The 22,500-nt window shown below is 38.2% G+C and overlaps 1 non-coding gene across 1 annotated transcript; it reads right to left on the reverse strand.

The window, feature by feature from the left end:
• Positions 1 to 20,386: 20,386 nt before the first annotated feature.
• LOC120233090 lies at positions 20,387 to 20,490 on the reverse strand. The gene has a single exon (XR_005528713.1). It is a non-coding gene; the product is annotated as a U6 spliceosomal RNA (small nuclear RNA).
• Between the last annotated feature and the right edge of the window lie 2,010 nt (positions 20,491 to 22,500).

The raw sequence follows: 22,500 nt of genomic DNA on the forward strand, positions 1-22,500 counted from the left end.
TAGTGTTGGGTATAATTATAGTAACTTGGAAACATGGTCATATAAAGATTAGAATCATGGTTGTAAATGAGACCAATAGAGCATTCAAAGACTGTAATAGAAAATCTTATGAAAATCTTAGTCTATATGTAAGAACTTTAGAGTAACTTGTACTGGATTTGGTCCTTGCATCTCACCCAGAATACTGTCTGTGTAAGCACCAATGGGTGGGTTTTAATGATGACCACAGGACATGTCGTTGGATGATGGCATCGGCAGGAGAAGTGTTACTGTTTTCTTTAATGAAAACATTCATTCACTTTTGGTCATGCTTACATTTCTGGAATGTTTTACCTTTTGCTAAATTAAATATAAAGGCATTTTATTAATAAGTATGTTAGCATGTGACAAGGAGGGAGGGAGGGGAGTGCATTTTTGTGTGTGTTCTACATGGACTTCTGTTTAGAATTAGTTGCCTGGAAGCTTATCTTGAGCTTTTTTTTTTTTTTTTTTTTTTTTTTTTTAATTCTAGATAGACAGGCTTTGCCCTCTTACTCCTTTTAGTAACTCAGTTGGTAATAGTGACAGTAGCTACTAGTTAGTGAGTACTCATTTTGTGCTAGGCAACATTCTGTCCACATCAGTGGGTTTTCCGTGCCTTCTACAATAGAAAATGGCAACCTAGATCTAGCAGGCAGCCAGGTCCACTTAACCACTCTGTTGATGTTTGTTAAACAAAAATAGCAAAAGGAAAGATGGCACCCAAGAAAGGGAGGAACCGTATCATACTAAATTGCTTAAATATATTTTTTTAAAAACCCCAGTTGAAATTTCAGCAAGATGATTCCAACCACTGACAAGATGACATAAAGAAATACGAATTTTGTAGAGGAAGCAAGTGACAACTATTTTTACATGACAGAAGTTGCTGGTTATCCAGTCATGGTTTGTTCTACCCTTTGTCTCAGCAGCTGCCGCCGTTTGCCACATACACAAAAGCTTAAGTCCTGGGGTTGCTTCTTACTTAAGAGAAGAATAAAGGAGGCTTTGGAGCAGATTTTCCAAAACCTTTTCCGTATTTCGCTTTCCAGAATCATACCTACTGCACTTCCATGCCTGTTTGACCTCCAGCTTCCCACCTGACAGCCAGTCAGGCCAAAGCTTTTTGCTATGAATTTTCATCTCCCAGGCCACAAACTCAGACCTACCAAAATAGCACTTTATTTTTCTATAATTGAACTGAATTCCTTTCTTTTTTTTAAATGTTTATTTTTATCTTTTTAAAATATATTATTATTATTATTTAACTTCAGCATAATTTACTAAAAAGTGCTCTTGATCTGAATGGTTGGTTGTGTGGGGTTTTTAAAAATTTTAATTATTTATTTTTTAATCTACATCCAAGTTAGTTAGCATATAGAGCAGCAATGATTTCCGGAGTAGATTCCTTAATGCCCCTCACCCATTTAGTCCATACCCCCACAAGCCCTCTAGCAACCCTGTTTGTTCTCTATATTTAAGAGTCTCATGTTTTGTCCCCCTCCCTTTTTAATATTATTTTTTGCTTCCCTTCTCTTATGTTCAGCTATTTTGTATCTTAAATACCTCATATGAGTGAAGTCATATGATATTTGTCTTTGTCTGATTAATTTCACTTAGCATAATACCTGCCAGTTCCATCCATGTAGTTGCAAATGGCAAGATTTCATTCTTTTAGATTGCTGAGTAATACTCCATTGTGTATATATACCACATCTTCTTTATCCATTCATCTGCCAATGGACATTTGGACTTTTTCCATACTTTGGCTATTGTTGATAGTGCTGCTATAAACATAGGGGTGCATGTGCGCCTTCGAAACAACATACCTGTATCCCTTGGGTAAATACCTAGTAGTGCAATTGCTGGGTCATAGGGTAGTTCTATTTATTTTTGGAGGCACCTCCATACTGTTCTCCACAGTGTCTGCAGCAGTTTGCATTCCCACCAGCAGTGCAAAAGAGATCCTCTTTCTCTGCATCCTCACCAGCATCTGTTGTTGCCTGACTTGTTAATGTTGGCCATTCTGACGGGTGTGAGGTGGTATCTCATGGTTTTTATTTATATTCCCCTGATGCTGAGTGATACTGAGCATTTTTTCATGTGTCGGTTGGCCATCTGGATGTCTTCTATTGAATATGTCATCTATGAATATGTCTATTCATGCCTTTTGCCCATTTCTTCACTGGATTATTTGTTTTTTGGGTGTTAAGTTTGATAAGTTCTTTATAGATTTTGGATACTAACTCTTTATCTGATATGTCGTTTGCAGATATCTTCTCCCATTCTGTCAGTAGCCTTTTAGTTTTGTTGATTGTTTTCTTCGCTGTGCAGAAGCTTTTTATTTTTATGAGGTCCCAGTAGTTCATTTGTGCTTTTGTTTCCCTTGCCTCTGGAGATATGTTGGGTAAGGAGTTTCTGCGGCCGAAGTCAAAGAGGTTTTTGCCTGCTTTCTCCTTGAGGATTTTGATGGCTTCCTGTTTTACGTTTAGGTCTTTCATCTATTTTGGGTTTATTTTTGTGTATGGTGTAAGGAAGTGGTCCAGGTTCATTTTGCTGCATGTCACTGCCCAGTTTTCCAGCACCACTTGCTGAAGAGACTGTCTTTATTCCATTGGCTGTTCTTTTCCTGCTTTGTCAAAGATTAGTTGGCCATATGTTTGGGCGTCCATTTCTGGGTTGTCTGTTCTGTTCCATCGATCTGAGTGTCTGTTTTTGTGCCAGTACCATACTGTCTTGATGATTACAGCTTTGTAATATAGCTTAAAGTCTGGGATTGTGATGCCTCCAGCTTTGGTTTTCTTTTTCAAGATTGCTTTGGCTATTTGGGGCCTTTTCTGGTTCCATACAAATTTTAGGATTGTCTGTTCTAGCTCTGTGAAGAATCTGGTGTTATTTTGATAGGGATTGCATTGAATATGTAGATTGCTTTGAATAGTATTGACATTTTAACCATATTTGTTCTTCCTATCCAGGAGCATGGAATATTTTTCCATTTTTTTGTGTCTTCAATTTCTTTCATAAGCTTTCTATAGTTTTCAGTGTATAGATTTTTCACCTCTTTGATTAGATTTATTCCTAGGTATTTTATGGATATAGGTGCAATTGTAAATGGGATCAATTACTTGATATTTCTTTCTGTTGCTTCATTATTGATGTATAGGAATGCAACTGATTTCTGTGCATTGATTTTATATCCTGTGACTTTGCTGAATTTATAGATCAGTTCTAGCAGTTTTTTGGTGGAATCTTTTTGGGTTTTCCACATAGAGTGTCATGTCATCTGCAAAGAGTGAAAGTTTGACCTCCTCCTGGCTGATTTGGATCCCTTTTATTCCTTTGTGTTGTATGATTGCTAAGACTAAGACTTCCAACTGTGTTGAGTAACAGTGGTGAGAGTGGACATCCCTGTCCTGTTCCTGACATAGGGAGAAAGCTCTCAGTTTTTCCTCATTGATGATGATATTAGCAGTGGGTCTTTCATATATGGCTTTTATGATCTTGAGGTATGATCCTTCCATCCCTACTTTCTTGAGGGCTTTTATCAAGAAAGGATGCTACATGGAATACTACATGGCAATGAGAAAGAATGAAATCTGGCCATGTGTAGCAACATGGATGGACCTTGAGGGTGTTATGCTGAGCGAAATAAGTCAGGCAGAGAAGGACAAATATTATATGTTTGCACGTATAGGAGGATTAGGAGGAAGTTAACTGAGGAACAAGGGGGAGAAGAAGGGGGGAAATGGTAGGGGAAAGGGAGAGAGGCAAACCATGAGAGACTTTTGAATGCTGACAGAAACTGAGGACTGATGGATGTGTGGGGGAGGGGTGATGGGGACACTTGTGGGGATGAGCACTGGGTGTTATGTGGAAACTAATTTGACAATAAACTATTTGTAAAAAAAATAAATAAATAAATTAGACCACCAACAACAAAAAAGAAAAGATGCTACATTGCGTCAAATACTTTCTCTGCCTCTATTGAACGGATCATATGGTTCTTGTCCTTTCTTTTATTGATATGATGTGTATCACATTGATTGTTTTGTGGCTATGGAACCAGCCCTGCATCCCAGGTATAAATTCCATGTGGTTGTGGTGAATAATTTTTTTAGTGTATTGTTAGGTCCCTTTGGCTAGTATCTTTTTGAGGATTTTTGCATTCATGTTCATTAGGGAAATTGGCCTGTAGTTTTCTTTAGTGGGGTCTTTGTCTGGTTTTGGAATCGAAGTAATGCTGGCTTCATAGAAAGAGTTTGGAAGTTTTCCTTCCATTTCTATTTTTTGGAACAGCTTTAAGAGCTTTAGGTGTTAACTCTTCTTTAAATGTTTGGTAGAATTCCCTTGGAAAGCCATCTGGTCCTGGACTCTTTTTTTTTTTTTTGGAGATTTTTGATTACTAATTCAATTTCGTTACTGGCTATGGGTCTGCTCAAATTTTCTATTTCTTCTTGTTTCAGGTTTGGTAGTTTATATGTTTCTAGGAATTTGTCCATTTTTTCCAGTTTGCCCATTTTATTGGCCTATAATTGCTCATAATATTCTCTTATTATTGTTTGTGTTTATACTGTATTGGTTGTGATCTCCTCTCTTTCATTCTTGATTCTATTTATTTGGGTCCTTTCCTTTTTCTTTTTTATCAAACTGGCTAGGGTTTTATCAATTTTGTTAATTCTTTCAAAGAACCAGTTCCTGGTTTCATTGATCTGTTCTGTTTTTTTTGGTTTCAATAGCATTGATTTCTGCTCTAATCTTTATTATTTCCTGTCTCCTGCTGGTTTTGGGTTTTATTTGCTGTTCTTTTTCCAGTTCTTTAAGGTGTAAGGTTAGGTTGTGTATCTGAGACCAGGTTGTGTATCTGAGACCTTTCTTCCTTCTTTAGGAAGGCCTGGATTACTATATACTTCCCTCTTATGACCACCTTTGCTGCGTCCCAGAGGTTTTGGGCTGTGGTATTCTCATTTTCATTGGCTTCCATGTACCTTTTAATTTCCTCTTTAACTTCTTGGTTAGCCCTTTCATTCAAGTATTTGTTATCTTTCCAAATTTTTTCTTGTGGTTGATTTTCTTGTGGTCTGAAAAAATGCACGGTATGGTCTTAATCTTTTTGTACTTGTTGAGGGCTGATTTGTGTCCCAGGATGTGATGTATTTTGAAGAACGTTCCATGTGCACTGGAGAAGAATGTATATTCCACTGCTTTAGGATGAAATGTTCCAAATATATCTGTTAAGTCTATCTGGTGCAGTGTGTCATTCAAAGCCATTGCTTCCTTGTTGATTTTCTGTTTAGATGAGCTGTCCATTGCTATAGGTGAGATTTTGAAGTCCCCTACTATTATGGTATTATTATCAATGAGTTTCTTTATGTTTATGATTAATTGATTTATATATTTGGATGTTGCCACGTTCAAAGCATAAATGTTTACAATTGTTAGATCTTGGTGGATAGACCCCTTAATTATGATATAATGCCCTTCTTCATCTCTTGTTACAGTCTTTATTTTAAAGTCTAGATTGTCCTTTTATTAGTATTGCTACTCTGGCTTTCTTTTGACTACCATTAGCCTGATCGATGTTTCTCCATCCCCTTACTTTCAATCTGAAGGTGTCTTTAGGTCTAAAGTGGGTCTCTGGTAAACAACATATAGATGGATCTTGTTTTCTTATCCATTCTGTTACTCTATATCTTTCGATTGGAGCACTTAGTACATTGACATTTAGAGCAAGTAATGAATGATACGAATTTATTGCCATTATGAAGCCTGTAGAGTTGGAGTTTCTGGTGGTGTTCTCTGGTCCTTTCTAGTCTTTGTTGCTTTTGGTTTAGTGTTCATGAGCTCCTTTAATTTTTGTTTGTCTGGGAAACTTTTTATCTTTCCTTCTGTTTTGAGTGATAGCCTTGCTGGATAAAGAATTCTTGACTGCGTATTTTTCTGATTCAGCACATTGAATATGTCCTACCACTCCTTTCTGGCCTGCGAAGTTTCTGTGGATAGGTCTGCTGCGAACCTGATATGTCTTTCCTTGTAGGTGAAGGACTTTTATTTCCCTTGCTGTTTTCATGATTCTTTCCTTGCCTGCATATTTTGTGAATTTGACTATGATATGACTTGTTGATGGTTGGTTTTTGTTGAATCTAGTGGGAGTCCTCTGTGCTTCCTGGATTTTGATGTCTATGTCTTTCCTCAGGTTCGGAAAGTTTTCCGCTATGATTTGCTCACATAAACCTGCTACCCCATTTTCTCTCTCTTCATCTTATGGGACCCCTATGATTCTGATGTTATTCATTTTAATGAGTCATTGAGTTCTCTAATTCTTAAATTGTGCTCTTTTGCCTTAGTCTCCCACCTTTTTCCTGCTTCATTGTTCTCCATAAGTTTGTTCTCTATATTGCTGATTCACTGCTCTGCCTCATCCATCAAGATTGCAGCTTAGTTATAGCACTTTTTATTTGATCCCGACTAGCTTTTCCTTTTTTTTTTTTTTTTTTTTTTTTCTGCAGAAGGGAAGTCTAACCTATTTTAGACCACAGCTAGTATTCTTATTATCATGATTCTAAATTCTGGTTCAGATATCTTTCTTGTAACTGTGTTGATTAAGTCCCTGGCTGTTATTTCTTCCTGTTCTTTCTTTTGCAGTGAATTCCTTCATTTCATTTCATCATTTTGAAGGAAAAAAAAGAATTAGTAAAGTAAAAAAAAAAAAAAATTAAAAGTGAAAAACAACACAAAAAATCAAATAAAAGATGCTAGATCCTAAGTGTGTTTTGGTCTGGTTGTTGAAAGGAGTGTGACAGATTAGAAAGAAAAATTAAAGATGAGAAAAGAAAAAAAGGAAAAAGAAGAAAAAAAAGGAAAACGTTTGAAAATTTGAAAAAAATGAATACAATAAAATAGAATAAAATGAAATGATGGAAATAAAATAGAATTTTAAAAATTTGCAAAAAAAGTAAAAAGTATAGTAGAAAAAATTAAAGAAAAATAATGAAAAATACATTTTTTCTCTTTATTCAAGAATAAGAAAAAAATTGAATAGATGGACCAGTGAACAGACTGAAATACGATTGAAATTACATAGGTTTCCCCTAGAAGTCAAACTATGAAGCACTTTATAGTCAGTAAACTAAGCAGATGGAGAGACTTGAAGAGGATGGTTGGCTCAGTTGGGTGGGGCTTAGTGTAATGGCTTTATTCTCCACTATTTGGTGCTGCTTCGCATAATGAGGTGGATTGTTATGGCACCTCCAGGCGTGTATGCACATGCGTGGAGGGGTGAAAATGACCACACCCAGCTACCCAGTCTCTAGTATCAGAATTCTGTACTGTCCCCAGCCGGCACCCCTCCTTTGTCCCTGGCTTCTGTTCATTCCCCGCTTTTACACTGTCAGTGACCAAGCCATCACTGCTGCCAGGCGACACTTCCCTCCTGAGTTTTATCTCAAGTGTGGCTGTGTTTCCTGACCCCTCATTTCTGAGGAACTGTGGCTTTGACCTGTTCTGACCCTCTAAGGGAGGGTCGCACTGAGCAATGGCCGGGTGCTGGCCCACCTCCAGGAAAATGTTCACGAGATTGCACTGCGATTCCCAGAGACTGCAGCTGGGTGCCAGCCTGCCCCAGAAAAAGTTTACGCGATCATGTAGTAGCAGCATTTCAGGAATTATGGAAAATCACAACACACATCTGGCACCAGGCTTCACCCTTAAAGTCCTTGTTCCAAGACCAGAGAATATGGTTGTTCTCCTGGGTCCGCTGGGACCTTTGCCTTTGGGGAGGCCGCACAGCCTCTACCAAATGTCCTCCCAGCAGGAGAACTGCCTCTTCCTGTTTGGCCCGAGGACCCCTTGGACCTCGCTCTCTGCTCCTGAGGATTCGCTTTTCCCATCAGAGCACCGCCAGGTATTGAGCTGCGGCATTTTGGCCTCGGTGCTTCCCTGTTTATAGAGTCTTAATGGAGTTTAAATCCTCTCCTTTCTCATTCCTCCCTTTTTTGTTTAGTCCCTTGCCTACTCTTTATTTTCTCTCCAGTTGCTTTCAGGTGGGAGGGGGGAAGCTTACTCTCCTCCCCCCTACCCTGCCCTCTGTCTGCATCCTTTTTCTGCAAGCAAAACAGGTCCCTGCTCCCCGCAGTCTCTCTGTCCCGCAGTTCACATCTCTGTGCTGTGTACCTGCTGAGTTCTGTGGTTCAGGTTGTGCAGATTGTTTTTTCTAGGTGTGCAAGATGGTTTAGTGTTTATCTGGCTGCATTTCAGGGATGAGAGATGCAAAAAAAAAAAAAGACTTCTATGCTGTTCTGCCATCTTGGCCCCACCTGTTTAGTTTTAGTTTTTTAAGAGAGAGAGAGACAGAGCATGAGCAGGGGAGGGGCAGAGAGAGAGGGAGACACAGAATCAGAGGCAGGCTCCAGGCTCTGAGCTGTCAGCACAGAGTCTGACATGGGGCTTGAATTCATGAACGAGATCATGACCTGAGCCAAAGTAGGATCCTTAACCAACTGAGTCACCCAGGTGGCCCCCTGAATTCCTTTATTAAACTCCTATTTTCCCTGATGATGGAAACTTGACCTTAATTCAGAGTGTTTCTATCTCTTCCTACTCCTAAGGGTGCGTCTTCATTCAGAGGCAAAGTGGGGTAGAGAGGAAGAGGAGTTACAATGAAGTTTGAATGGAGTGGATTAGGTCCTTGGTCTTCATCCATCCAGTCTGGCATCCTCAGAAGTGTTATTTCTCCTACCCCGTCTTGGTTACTAATATCTTTACACATTGACATTCTCTAATTTCCTCTTTGGTCTAAATGAAATAAAAGAGGTTATAAAATTGTTTAAAGCAATATGGAATGGGAGGGAAGAAATACACAAGGGTGGATGATATGATCATCTCAACATATTTTGGCAAATTTCTCCTACTATGATTTATATTTGGAGTGCAACTTTTAGCCTTTGAATGAGGAAAGAATATTAGTGTTATTTTCACAAAGTAGTAGGTGCTCTATTTAAGTAATTTAAAATGAATTGATTTAAATACTTCAAACAAAGAAATTCTGAGAAGCCATTTAATTATTCTCATGAGACTATCTGAATGTGAGCTTCAGAGACCTTTATTTTTAAAAATTTAGACATTGAATTGTTTGGGGGAAGGTTTTTCATTTGGTCCTCTGCCCCATGAGGAGTGTAAAGTGCTCTATCATATGATCTCTGTTATTTTATGAGCAGTACTTTGGTACCAAATCTATAGCTAAAAGTTGAACCAGTCATTCACAGTTGGAGCACATTTGAAAGAAAGATAGGTCATAAAACAGCTCTTGTGGTAATTATTGTCTTTTTAAAGATCACAGGTTAGCATTTACAACCCCTCTATGTTTTTTGTATTGATGAAATACTTTTTTTTAAAAAAAAATAACGATTTCTGTGTATGTTATTGTTATTTTCACTGGAGAAGTTGGAACCCAAAACATCACAATCTTCCCCTAATTACTTTGTGGCAGATGGAACAAGAACTATATCTTCTGCCAAATAACTGTGTTTTTTTTTCTTAAATTACAAGTTCATGGTCATTTCAATAAATGTCATGATTCCTATCTTATGCATAAGCTTTTTTCTCCTCTGGAATAATATTTTCTTACCCCCCACGGAAATAAAGGAAACTGAGTAAAATGGAACAAAGAAGGTAGCAAATAGATTCAAAAGTGCCATGATTTAATATTTTCACACCACCACTTGAGTATGAAATTAGAATAGACTGCAAGGGACAACATGGGGCAATTGGGCAGAGCTTTGCATAATAGGTGTTCCCAATGTGGCAGAATCTGGGGGATTGGAGCATTTATCCAGGTGGAACAGAGGGTGAGAGGAAGTGAAGTGGTCACTGCTCAGCCTGGGGGAGATGGGGAGGAAAAACCCCTGAGAAGAAAGAACCAAATTACAGTAGTTCTTTTAGATTCCAAGTGGAGAGAGGGGATGTCAAAGGAAGGAAAAATCAGAGATCATTGACATGAGATTTTTGGAAGGGATAGGAGTAAGGAGTTGCAATTCAAACTGAAAGAAGCCATAAAAATGGTTAATGGTAAGGGGTGCCTGGGAGGCTCAGTTGGTTAAACGTCCGACTTTAGCTCAGGTCATGAACTCACAGCCTGTGGGTTCTAGCCCCACGTCGGGCTCTGTGTTGACAATTCAGAGCCTGGAGCCTGCTTTAGATTCTGTGTCTCCCTCTTTCTCTGCTCCTCTCCCACTCACACTGTCTCTGTCTCTTTCAAAAATGAATAACTGTTAAAAAAATTTTTTTAAAGTTAATGGTAGCACTAATGATATTTTCTAGATTACAAGGTGATAAAAGAAATTGCTTATACTTGAAGTGTTTTTACTTCTGTTCCTTCTACCATTGATTTGGTTGGGTTTCCTATCTATAAAATATATGATCAAGTGGCAATGACAAGCCCATTATTTATTGTGTGCCATGTGCTGTCCCCAATTAGCAGAAGCATGTGGCATGGTCCCTTGCAGTGAAGTATGGGATGTATAGAAGAGTGATAAAATTATAATTTGATGGAAGTACAAAAATTAAATGATTTGCAAGTTATGGAGGTAGCTCATAGAAGAGAACGATAATCATTGCCTGGGTAAGAGCAGGAAATTCTGGGTAGCTTTTGCAGAAAAGTGTTCTGGAAGATACATAAAAGATAGGTAATTAGGAAGGAACAGAATTTTTAAGTTTATTAATTTTGAGAGAGACAGTGACAGCACAAGTTGTGGGGGGGGGGCGGGGAGGACAGAGAGATAGTGAGTGAGAGAATCCCAAGAAGGCTCTGTGCTGCCAGCCCAGAGCCAGATGTGGAACTCGAACTCACAAAACTTTGAGATCATGACCTGAGCTGAAACCAAGAATTGGATGCTTAACCGACTGAGCCACCCAGGGGTCCTGGAACTAGTATTTTAAATGGAAGAGATAGCATGTGAAAATTCACTGAATCAAGACTTTTCAAAGGAAGTAATACTCTTCAAATATTTAACACAATACAGATTTTAATTCATAGTTATTAATGTTTTAAATAAAACTCTTGTGCTAGAGGACTATCATTTTCCAGGTTATTGTGAGGAGAATTATTATTTTTTTATTTTTCTACTTCCTTTCAATAGTCATTTGCCAATTTTGGCAGTGACTAATGTCTCTTTCCCCATGCTGCTCTCAAAATACAAAATAACATTGCCTGTATTTTTCACAATCTTTGTCATAGCACCAGTGAAGGAGGAACTCTGTTCTTTACATTAGAGAAGGTTCGAGTTACCAAGAAATTATTGAGTCAGTTGCAACTGGGTAGTGGTAATGCAGTAGTACTTATACTAGTACCTTTTCCCAAGGTCTGGGGCTTTCTTTGCCTTCTGGGTTGATCTCAGAAGATGAGTCTATCAGGCAAGAAGCAACCCTGTTTCTGATGAGCAGTGTGGTTTTGTGTCAGTTTAGCTGATCTGGAACTACGGTGGCTAGAATTTCCTTCCTTGTCTGATTCTAGGTTAGCCCCAAGAGAAATTGTGTGAAATTTGGAAGATGAGGCCAGGCAGCAGGCATATCACTATGAAGGCTCGTTTGGGGCCCTGGGTACCGCTGCGGCATTGCGTGACTGCTCTTCAGGTCCACTTGTTGACTTTGCACACCAGCTGGGACCCCAGCTCCTCTCACTCCTTTTGGATCCCTTTCTTCAACTTCTCAACTTTCTGGGCAAAGCCCATGTACGTGGTCTTGGCCAAGTGCACTGGCTTCTGCAGGTCACCTGTGTTAAGTGTGAGACAGACAAGGGTTCCAGTTTGTACTCACTCTCCCCCACTTTATGTTGGGATGTCAACTCTGCTCACTGATAGTCACTTGAGGCCCATGGCCAGAAACAGAGCCAATGGAATCCACAGTTGTGTAAAGTTGGACTCCTAATAAGTTTCTTTCCTGTCACTCATAGTGGTTCTGCTTCCCTGAATGAAACTTCACTGGTACAGTCCCCTCACCACATGTCATGATGCTCATGTAACTGATTAGTGATTATTAATGGTGCTAAGGAATTGGAATGGCATATGTAATTGAAATTACAGGCGATCAAAAGTCTCATTTAATAATTTCAACCATTTCTCCTAATAAATATCAAAATTAGATGACTCCCATTTCACCACCTTTACAAATGGATTGAAGGATGAATTCAGTTATTGATTCTTTCATATATTTTAATGCTTTTCCAAAGAGCACAATTTACAGCTAAGGGAGATTAAAACACTTGTAAAACCTATCTTTTTTGGGGGAGGCATACAGTGGGGGGGTGTGGAGAGAGTGTTTAAAGGTAGGATAAAAGGAGAAGACTAAAATTTTTAATGATGTTTTTGGTTATAGTATAGGCACACATACAGAGAAAGATTGTCACCATTTTTACAAATTCTAAGATCTCTTGTTCTTGCACATATGAATCAATGCTTACTGACTGGGGCTTGACCATGTGATTTGCTTTGGCTAACAGGCATTAGCAAGTGACGTGCAGACAGAGGCTTGATAAGAATTTATGCATTAGGGTTTGGCCTTTTGGAAAGTTCCTTCTTGAGGGCTTGTTGCCATATTATAAGGAACCTTGGGCCGAGTTAATTGAGAAGCAATCTGGAAAGAGGCTTGGAGGATTAGGGGCTGTCATGGACTTACCAACTGAAGGCAGCTGCATGAGCAATATCCATGGAACAGGAGAATCACCAGCTGAGCCTCGCCAGAATTCCTAATAAATAGAATTCTGTGGAATAACAGATTGTTGTCTGGGGATGGTTGGTTTGTATAACACTGGAAGATTGAAACAGCTATGACAAAGCATTAATAACAAACCTTTTTTTAAGAAAAAAACTACACATTGACTTAGCTCTGACTATGCCTCCTTTTCTACTTCCTTAAATTCCTTATTACTTTTTATTGTCTCTACTTCCCCTTTTCTCATTCGAGCATGGGTGGTCATTGTTTGAGGTAGCATGAGTTGGGAGACACTTGGAAACCCCATTTACCACAGAATATCGTCCTTCTCAGTCTGTCCTGATACTTGATAGTTCAGTATTATTTAAAGAATGTATTTTTTTCTTCTAAGCTAAGAATTCCCATCTCCAAGGATGAGCGTGCAACTATGCCTGGACACATAACATTATCTGTCAGTCACCATGGAGCCAGAATTAGTTTGTTCCTTTGCTCTCCTTGGAAGAGGCAGAGAGGAAGTGGCTCTTGTTTAACAGGGGGCCCTGCCCACACACGTATACCTCCCTGCAAGTCTTCCCCCTTATTTTGTCAGCCAGTTAACTACTTCTCTTCCTTCAGCTCTTGACTCCATTAACAGTTTCTTAGGGGAGTGTTCCAGAACCCCCTGATGAAGCCCATTCTCCTACTACAAGTGCTCACAGAACCAAAGGTCTCTTCTTCAGAGCAACTTCAATTCATCCTTTTTTAATTTTTTAACGTTTATTTCTTTTTGAGAGACACAGAGAGACAGAGCATGAGTGGGGGAGAGGAAGAGAGAGAGGGAGACAGAATCTGAAGCAGGCTTCAGGCTCTGAGCTGTCAGCACAGAGCCCAATGTGGAGCTCGAACTCACGGACCACAAGATCATGATCTGAGCTGAAGTCGGACACTTAACCGACTGAGCCACTCAAGTGCCCCCATCCTTTTTTATATGTAATTATGTTTTATTGACATCATCTGGGACTATAAGCCCTAAGGAGATAGAGATCATGATTATTTTTGCCCACTGGAGTATTCTTGATACTTAGAATATACTCTGACACGTGGAGTGTATTCAATATCTATTTGTTAAAGAAAGAAATGAATGACTGGGTGAACTGAGTTTCTGAACTGAATTTTCTCTTCCTTTCTTACTTCAGATACTTTGTGCCTGGACTGAATATATTAGTACTATTTTAGGCAAGAAAGAAGGCACATAGCATTTTAAAAGTACTATGAAACGTTTCAAGAAGGGGAATTAAAAATTAAGAGTGCTATGCTGAAGCTAAGACTTAGCAGAACATTGTGAACTCCCTTACAATGCCTTATCTGTTTCAATTCATACCCCTGGGTAAAAACATTCCCAGAAAGAAGAAAACTACTAAGAGTTAACATGAGTACTAGCATGTGTTGTAAAAACCTCTGGGGCTGCCATAAATAGTACTCCTGTTTTTCCATGCAATAGCAGTTAAAAGCTTCCCTTTATTTTAATTAAACAATTTTGGATTATTGAGGAAGAACTGTAATGCTTTATTTTAATTGAGGTATAAGTGACATATTATATTATTTTCAGGTGTACAATATAGTGATTTAATATGTGTAAACACTACAAAATAATCACCATAATAAGTCAGAATTGTAATACTTCAATACACTTTGTAGTTCTCATATTTATCTTCATTAAAGTATGTAATAATTAAAGAGAAAATTATTTATAGTAGGCTTACTAACATGAGAAGAAAAAAGGAAGTGTTGGACGTCTACATTTTATTTTAATATTGCTATTCTCACTTTGAACGGGTTGAGCAAGAATGGCAACCATGATTTAGCCAGTATTCAATTTATGAAGAGCGTTTTTATAATTCTCAGAGGGTTGTGAAATCAAAACCTTATACTTTTATTTCGTTAGGGATAACTGCTGTTTATTCTTCAATTTAGAATATCTGGGAAAGTAATTGATGTGGAGAAGCATCTCTCAAAGTGTGGTGATAATGGCAGATAAGAGAAAAATGGTTTCTATGGTCACATAAGTTTAGGCAATGCTGGATTAAACAAAATTCGATGGTATTTTTTCCTTTTTAATCACAGGGACTCATGACATTCACTGTAAAGCTCCAAGAAGAAAGGATCTACAGCATTTCCCACTGTCCTCTGGTCATTGAATTTTAAAATGTATTTCAGCATTTTAATTAATGAATTATTATTATTATTTTGCTTTGTGTGCTGTTTGGAATTTAAATGTGTTCTGCTAATCCCCTAGAGAGAAGTCTTCTCTTTAAAAAATTTTTTAGAATATTTATTCATTTTTGAGAGACAGAGACAAAGCATGAGTGGGAGATGGACAGAGAGAAAGGGAGACACAGAATCTGAAGCAGGCTCCAGGCTCTGAGCACAGAGCCTGATGTGAGGCTTGGGCTCTGGGACTGTGAGATCATGACCTGAGCTGAAGTCGGATGCCTAACCTACTGAGCCGCCCACGTGCCCCTAGAGAAGTCTTCTCTTATGCATTTAGAGAGGTCTTTCTATACATTTACCAAATCCCTTGACCTATTTCTCTAGGCCTTTTCCATAACTATGATCCTCCTCTTCTGGGAAATACTGTGTTCCTATTCCTATCAACATGCTAATTATAATAATAGCTACCAATTTGAATACTCACTATGTGCCAGGAATGACTGGAAAAACATTCAATGTGATAACTCATTAGTCAGAAAAGAACAATCCTTTGAGTAGGTATCCCATTTTACAGATATAGAGGCTCAGTCAGTGAATTAAGTAGGTGGTGGGGTTAGGATTTGAACTGGGAAGTCTGCCTCTACTCAGAACCACAATACTATGCTGTCATACAACTGATTTGCCAACTAACTTTTAGAAAACAGCATCTTGGTAAGTTGAGAACTACTTGTAAATTGTGAGCTCTTTGAGATGCTAAACAAGCAAAGAAATACAGTTTAATGTACCAATTTGACATTTGCTTAATTTCATCCATGTGTTTGGCAGTTGATTTTTCCAGAAGACTTCTTCACCTTTCAGAAACACAGAATCTGTCATTTTGGTGTGGGGCCATGAGAAGGATCCTGTGCTTTGCTCCTAGGATATGGACTACTTGTTTCTAAGTGCAGGCTGCTCTTGAGTTTTCCTTTTCTTCCTTTTTTTCTTTTTTAATGGTGTAGCTGTAGACCTTATGTGTTTAAAGAAATATATCCACACAACAACTACAAATAATTAAACTACAAAAACACATCATGTTTCTGGTATTAAGTACCACTCCTTCCTTTCTAGGAAGTTATGAAGCTTGTAGTCTAGACTGGTTTAGGCACCATCTTCATCCTGCCTCTATTTCTTGTCCTCCTCTTTGCGATTACCTGAGATCTTTCTTGACTTCTGTAGCTCCAGGTCTCCTTACAGAGGTTGCTTTTTAGAGCAGAGCTGATTCAGGTTCTGCAGAAAATTGTGTTTTATTCTGCAGTTCCTCACAGTTTAGAGTCCTTTCTTCTTTTTATGAGCCTAATAATTCTGATAAACCACATTTTGCTATCTGTATTACCCCAAAGATAGTCTTTCTCTATTTGTTTATATAGTAAATGTAAAATTAAAATAAAATATAAAAATGTATTGATTATTAGAGGCAAGGCACAGCTGGAACTGTATAATCTAAGGAGACTAAGGAGACTCTTCAGTTTTAATTATAGTTTGTGGTTTTTTGCTTTAAGTTGTGTAAAATTATCAAGGTTTTCTAAAACCAGAGAACATAGCATTAATCCAGTGTTAGTTTATCTTCTCTATTTAAAAGCTATTTTCTTTACCAATCAAAGCTGTCAAATCGGTAGCTTACTTTTGCTCACACCCTTTTCACTTGTCAGAACTCTTTGTTTTTGGCACCTACCCTAATTATTTAGCTGAAATCACTCTCTTCAAAGTCAATATTGACCTCCTTACCACTTCAGTGTAAACCTCAGAACTCATTTTCTTGGATTTCTCTGTAATATTTGACACCATGGACCAGCCACTGCAGGAAATGGCTCCTCGCTACTATACTACTGCTGTAATTAACATAGTCTATGAGCCCATCACCTCCATTACACTTCTTTTTCTTATATTGAACCTAACTAAAATCCTTAACTCTTTTTCCACACATGCTCCTGATAATTATTTCTCTCCCATTTGTACTCTGTATTTTTTTTCCTAACTTGATTCATTTGGGCCCATTTTCTTTCCTTTGGGATCAAGATCCAGAAGCCTGCTATCCAGCGGTTGACTGCTGCTTCTAACTTAGTGTTACCTACCAGTATGCCATCAATTTTTTCATCGAATTCACTGAGAAAATAATTCCCCTATTTCATAGAGCGTAGGATGAGACTCTTCTCCAAGTATGACATCAATCTGTTAATCAGGATAATTTAGGTAAAAATAACAATAAATCTATTATATCCACATTTCTTCACTTTTTGTTCAGGAAGGTATCTTTAAAAGCTTTGTCAAATTTCTTCTAAAAATACATAGAAATAAGGAACTGCCTAACCTAATAAACATACAAAACCAGAAATGAGTTAGTTCTGGTAGGACTTGTTTCCTATGACCTAATCATAATTCACATTACACACTGTTCCCTTTTAAAGTGTTCATAGTCTGTGATTTTAGTAATTTGTTCTAGAATGTAGTTGAGGGTGATCAGCAGATCCATCATTTACAATATCTACTTCTTGCCATGTTTGGAAGGTCAGGGATATATTTGCCCTCTATCAATCTGACAGCATTTCTCTTGTTTGTCTTGATTTCTCAAAGATGGCTGACCACAGATGTAGCAGTCTCAAGGCATATTCTGAAATTATACTTAGAAATAGTATGTACAGGTCTCATTTGGACACATTTTAGAAGAGTTAGGAGGTTCTTTATTAAGTCTGCTCTTCTGCCTTTCCTGGCTAGAGCTCACTCTACTTTTACAAGGAAGAAAGGAAAATTGCATTTGTAGAAATCAAACTTCTCTCTGTTCCTTATTATTATGGCATCATTTTTGAAGGTCTGAAAACTTGTGTCTCTCATGCTTTCATTTTTCTCAAAATACAACTCAAATGCAAGCCCAGTTTATTGTTCTATTTCCCCTCAATCTTGAGTTCACTTTATACTTTTCCTTGCTTTGGCATTATTCTTATACTTCTGTGCCACTTTTGAATATTGCCCTTGGTAATGAATCCTTTTATCATCTTCTGTTCATTCCATTAAAAATTTTTTACTTATTAATTTAGAGAGAGAGAGAGATAGTGGGGGAGGGATCAAGAGAGAGAGGGAGACATAATTCAAAGCAGGCTCCAGGCTCGGAGCTCTCAGCACAGAGCCTAACACAGGGCTTGAACTCATGAACTGTGAGATCATGATCTGAGCCAAAGTTAGATACTTAACTGACTGGGCCACCCAGGCGCCCCATTTTAAAGTTCACCCTCTTTTAAAGTTTGAGATCCTAGAAATGCTGTGTATTGTCTTTCTTGTATAAAACATACCCATAAGCATGAGCTAAGACTTCCAGGGTTTTGTTGTGTTTTTTTTTTTGCTTTTGTTTTTTTCAAAAATTAGAGCAAGAATCTAAAAATACCTTCAAACCAGTTTGAATGCAGAATCATTCTAGATTTGTATGGTTTCTCCCTAATCTTCTACATTTGTCTCACTCCCAACTGATTCAACACCAATTTTTGGACTTATATTTGATCAATTGATGTAGTATTTACTGAAATTGTGTAATTAATATTGTGTAGCTACAACTAAAACTGGCAAAGATGTATTTGGGAACAAAATCCAATTGCTTCTTGTTAAGCATTCAACTTAGCTGGTAGGAACACTAATTCATGAACATTTTAGGGTAGCTTTCTAGCCTAAGCATAGGTGAGCAGTAAGTGTAAGTCAATGCATTTTATAGACATAGTAGAGAGCGTTGGTTAATCTGGTGAGTTGGTAAATGGAGGTTGACTAAGAGAGCTCCTACTGTAGAATAAAGATGTGCTCCCTCTGATGAAATTGCAAAATAGTACCAGTTCAATATGAGCCTTCTGATTAGAATGAATTCTACTCTACACTATACTCTATCATAACACCTGTAATACTTTATTTTCCTAATGTCTACATCTGCTGGACAGTGAATTTCTCGAGGGCAGAGATTGTCCTCAATAAATGGTTAGGTGAATATATTTAAAAAATTATTTTAGTGTGACAATGAAAAGGCGAGGAAGAAAAGTAATGCATGGACAGATACAGATTCAGAAAACGAAATGTCAAAACCACCCTGGGATATTGCTACAGTGAAACATGTCACTTTCTGCTGTCTGAGGATCCATAGTCATTGGTCATAGAAAGGCCAATGGGAGCTGGAAATAGAAAGCAAGCTAAGTCTCAATTTCTGAAAATTCCAAAGAACAACAGAACTTGAAATACATAATATTTTTTAAAGTTAATTTATTTATTTTGAGAGAGAGCAAACACAAGCAGGGAAGGTGCCCTGAGGTGGAAAGAGAGGGAAAGAGAGAATCCTAAGCAGACTCAACACAGTCAGTGTGGAGCCTGATGCAGGGATTCGAACTCATGAATAGGGAGATCATGACCCCAGCTCAAACCAAGAGTCTGAACTTACCTGACTGAGCCACCCAGGAGCCCTAAATTACATAACATTTTTACCCTTAGCCATAATATTTGCATTTAACAAAACTCATTCTGTTTTAGAACAATGGTAAAATGGTGCTCATTTAGGCTTAATTAGTACAGATTGTGATAATTTGCAGGAACTGTTCTGTAATTATTCTGCTTCTTCACTAGATGGTGCTTGTGAGCCAATTAGAAAAAGATTGAGTTTATAGTTTATTCACTGAAGGGGAAGCAAAAGGAAATTTGTGAATTAAATAGAAAAAGGCTATGAAAAATTAGAAAAATCTAAGACAGCCCTTTATAGTTGTTAGAGTACTTGGAGAAAATCTCATCTTCCTTTTTGGTAAAAATATTAAACTCTTGAAAGAAAAAAACTCATTAAGAGCAATCACCAAATTCTGAATGTTTTGTGGGCTGTCCAAATTTAGTGAATTAAAAAATTCTCTTTCCTCTGCTTAAAATACAGCATTAATCTTTGGCTGGAAGCAAAACCATTTAAATTGTTACATTATGAGAGTAATTGTTTCATTTCATAATGTTACTTTGTGAAATGGGTTATTGTCTAGATTTTAAATGATGTGTGATAGACAATATTCCTTTCCTTTAATTTAGAGGCATTAGAGTGTAGGGGTTGAAAGAGAAGCCTCTGGATTCATACTGCTTGGAGTTTACCCCAGATCTGCCCCTTCCTAGCTGTGCAATTTTGGTACTTCACCTCTCTAAATTTCCTTTCCTTCGTCTTGTAAAATGAGGGTGGCATCGTTTCCATCTTATGTATAAAACAATGTTTGTATAAAAGACTAAAAACGGTGCCTGCACATAGTAAGCCCTCAAAAAATGTTAACATTCTTGACATTTCTCATCACGTTTCATTTTTTAATAAAGACTGATATGGTCTCAGTCATAAGAGAATCATGGAAAATGTTGATTTAATTAAGTCCACACTTCTTTGCTTCTTTTTTTCTCATTCCAGTATTTTAACCTATTACTACTCTGCCTTTATCTATGAAGCTCACTTATATTTTACCAGGTATTTGTCTCAGGGACAAATTATGTTCTTGTGCAGGGGCCATGCTAATCTCTGCATCATTCCAATTTTAGTCTAAGTGCTGTCGAAGTGAGGACAAGGCATTTATGTCCTAATGTGTGGTTGTGATCGTGTAGCTTCTTCTGAATTTCATGGAAGATGGCTTTGCTCTCTCATTACAGTTCCTGAGGTTGGATGAGGGCGGTGACTGACGGCAAACTTCCTCCAGGGGAGCTTCTGTTGCTGACACTACCTGATGGTTGCTAAGGTGGTTGACAAGTATCACGGCAAAGAAAGAAAAGTGTGTGGCGAAGAAATTATTCAAAAGAAATATTTTTTCTTCCCCAAATGGTGGCCATGTGGATGAGAAAAAGAAAAGGACAACCATTTGAATAGATAGATCAAAACTGAAGAAAGGCTATGTCCACATCTAAGAAGTATCATGAACAGATTCCCCAGTCACAGTTTTTGTTTACATTTCTATGTTTAGTGTGTATGTGGAACCCTGGACCCCAACTTGTAACACTTGTCATCATACGATATGACTGACAGGACCCGTGTCCTTTGTGCTGAAATACAGGATATGATATGTGAAGAAAAGGTAAGTGGACCATGACGGGCACAAGACAGCTTGTATTTACTAAAGAGTTGCTCTGCTAGGGGGGATGGTAGAAATTCTACCTGAAGAGTTACATTTAATGCTCACTAAAACTCCACAAACTTGCCTTTATTATCATCCCCAGTTGTCATTATTGCCATTATCACCACTGAGCTTTTCCTAGATTGCAAAGTCAGCAAATTGTGGAGCTAGTATTCAAACACAGTTCCATCTGACTCCAGGGCGTCAGCATTTATCCATTATCCTGGGATGTCAGTTCAAACAAAGACATTGTTTGAATTGATGCTGGAAGTATAGGCAGCATCCTAAATGACACGTTTCCTAATTAGTCTTCCCTGCTGAGACATTAACTTGTCAATGTAGGGCATTATCCTTCATTGGTTCCTTGCATGCCTGGGTAGTCAGGAATCAATCTGTCCTTCATAATTTGAAGATGATACCACCACATGTGTGTTGTGGCCGAGAAAAACCAGCATCCGACAAGCAGTTCTTTCCACATCATGTATACATGCAGATTGCTCTCTGGTTTGTGGCTCCAGCCTCTGTTGGCAGAGCTTTGCTTCTGTATTTTGTTCTGCCAAAGTGTGGTTAGCTGACACTTCACTTGAAAAAGGCTTCACTATCACTGAGACTATACACTCATCAGGGCATCTTCTGTTTCTGTCCCTGGCCTTTCTTAGCTTTGCCACACCATCGTCTGGATTGAAGGATCATCAGAAGGCTTTCGGCTTCCTGGGTTTTATATGCAAGACTTGTTAAAATAGTGTGCTGAGGTCCTTTTAAATACACACCTGGTCTATTAGACCTGAGTTGTGATGATTCACTATTTCAAGGCTAGTGGACAGAATGAACTGCCAACCTTAGTTACTGAGTCTTGCCATTTGCTGTTCTCAGGCCTGAGATAGTTGCCTATTGGACGGAAGATGCTGGCCATGTGTCAGAGTTGTAGGGAGGCTTGGTCACTCTCCCTGTTTTATAAAACTTTATTGTGATCAGGTACTTGAGTACACTTCCAGGGACCACCATTCTATAGTTCTTATTAGTCACCCTGTAACTAACTGTCCATGTAGAAAGATAGCTAGTGGTTGGGACTAGGGATGTATTTGATGACAGTGGGTCATGATGGCTTGGTAGTCACCTAAAAAGAAAGCAGCTGCAGTGAACTCATCTCCTTTGTACAACATCATCCCTTTTCCTCTTCCTCATTCTCTTTCTGGACCATATGTATTGACTATACACTGTTAGCAAGGTATTAGGTTAAGCCAGGGTTTCTCAGCCTCAGACTAGTATATTATTAGTCCAAATAAGCCTTTGTTGTGGAAGGCTGTCCTGTGCATTGCAGGATATTAAGGAGCATTTTTGTTCTTTACCTACTAAATGTTGGTAGCAGTCTCTCATCCTCTAGTTGTGATAATCAAAAGTATCTTCAGACATTACTTATGTCTTTAGGGGGGAAATTAGCCCTAGTTGAAAACCACTGGTCTAAGGT

This window comes from Hyaena hyaena, unplaced genomic scaffold (assembly GCF_003009895.1).
Source record: "Hyaena hyaena isolate Hyena2069 unplaced genomic scaffold, ASM300989v1 scaffold_83, whole genome shotgun sequence".
Classification (NCBI taxonomy): Eukaryota; Metazoa; Chordata; class Mammalia; order Carnivora; family Hyaenidae; genus Hyaena; species Hyaena hyaena.